Source organism: Lepidothrix coronata, unplaced genomic scaffold (assembly GCF_001604755.1).
Source record: "Lepidothrix coronata isolate B3197 unplaced genomic scaffold, Lepidothrix_coronata-1.0 Scaffold481, whole genome shotgun sequence".
NCBI classification, from domain to species: domain Eukaryota; kingdom Metazoa; phylum Chordata; class Aves; order Passeriformes; family Pipridae; genus Lepidothrix; species Lepidothrix coronata.
In genome coordinates, this window is record NW_016690661.1 from 4,696 (window position 1) to 6,420 (window position 1,725).

Genomic DNA, 1,725 nt, shown 5'->3' on the forward strand with positions numbered 1-1,725 from the left:
TGGTGGTATTTATCTCCTTTTTTCCCCCCCTCCCTCAAGTGAGTTTAAACCCTAAAAATAGGTTGTTTTTTTTTTTTCCCCTTCAATTTAACCCCCGAAATGACAGGAAAGGGAAAATCTCCTCCCAATTTAAATAAAAAAAAAAGATGTTTAAATTAAAACCCTCAAAATAATGGAAAAAAAAAAAAAAAAAAGCTGCGTTTCCCTCGATTTAACCCCCCTTTGAAATGAGGGAAAAACCGGGGGGCCTGGCCCTCCATTTAAATCTCAAAAGGGGTTCCTTTACGAAAAAATCGAGAAAAGAGGGGGTTTTTCCCTCAATTTAAATATTCCTAATGAAGAAAAAGGGGGATTTTCCGGCAGTTTAAACCCTAAAAATTTAGGAAAAAAAGGGGGATCCCGCCTACATTTAAACCCCCAAAATGGCGGCCGCGGCGTGAGGGGAGGGGGGGTAAAGGCCGGAAGTCGGCGCGGGGCATCACGGGAGTTGTAGTCCGGGGGAAGGCGGGGCGCCAACGCTTCTCTATGGGCGCCGCGGGGCACGATGGGAGTTGTAGGCGCGCTGTAATGGCGCTCTACGGGCGCCGCGGGGCATGATGGGAGTTGTAGGTCCAAGGTAATGGCGCTCAATGGGTGCCGCGGGGCATGATGGGAGTTGTAGGCCCAGAACCGCCATAACGGCGTTTTTTGGGGGGTTCTCCAGGATTTGGGGAGATTTTGGGGGTGTCCCCCCCCTCCCCCGACCACCCTCCCTCAAGCAGAGAGTCTCCCGGACCAATCAGAGTCTTTATTGTGGGCGGGGCTGGCGCCGCCTTTAAATTAACATACAAAACCCGAAACAACCCCCCCCCCCCAAAAAAATAACACCCCAAAAAAAATCGCCCCAAAAGTGCCGCGCGGGGAGGGGCTGGACCCACCGGGGGAGGGGGAGCTTGGGGGGGAGGGTCAGGCCCGTGGGAGGGGGTTTGGGGGTCCCTAAGGGAGGCCTGGGGGGGTCTCCGGGGGCGGGAGCGCCCCAAGGTCGCGTTTCGGGGGGTTCCCGGGGCTGGAGGCATCTCGGGGGGCTTCGGGAGCACCTCAACTCTTGGTTGACCTTCACGACTCTTGGTTGACCTCTATGACACTTGGTTGACCCCCAAGACTCTTGGTTGACCTCCATAACTCTTGGTTGACCTCCATCACTCTTGGTTGTCCTCCACAACTCTTGGTTGACCATCATAACCCTTGGTTGACTTCCACCACTCTTGGTTGACCTCCACAACTCTTGGTTGACCCCCAAGACTCTTGGTTGACCCCCACAACTCCTGGTCAACCCCTACAATGCTTGGTTGACCCCCACGACTCTCGGTTGACCCCCAAGACTCTTGGTTGACCTCCATGACTCTCAGTTGACCTCCACAACTCTTGGTTGACCCCCACAACTCTTGGTTGATCTCCATGACTCTTGGTTGACCATCATAACCCTTGGTTGACCCCCACAACTCTTGGTTGACCTCCACAACTCTCAGTTGACCTCCATGACTCTTGGTTGACCCCCACAACTCTTGGTTGACCTCCATAACTCTTGGTTGACTTCCATGACTCCCGGTTGACCCCCACAACTCTTGGTTGACCCCCACAACTCTTGGTTGACCTCCACAACTCTTGGCTGACCCCCAAGACTCCTGGTCAACCCCCACAACTCCTGGTTGACCCCCGCGCCTCCCGGTTGACCTGAGGCACCTC

The 1,725-nt window shown here is 54.1% G+C and overlaps 1 long non-coding RNA gene across 1 annotated transcript; it reads right to left on the reverse strand.

Annotated features, from left to right (window-relative positions):
* Positions 1 to 772: 772 nt before the first annotated feature.
* LOC108510106 lies at positions 773 to 1,719 on the reverse strand. Its single transcript, XR_001878743.1, has 2 exons — positions 1,394 to 1,719; positions 773 to 1,173 (listed from the first exon to the last, which is right to left on the reverse strand). It is a non-coding gene; the product is annotated as an uncharacterized LOC108510106 (long non-coding RNA).
* Between the last annotated feature and the right edge of the window lie 6 nt (positions 1,720 to 1,725).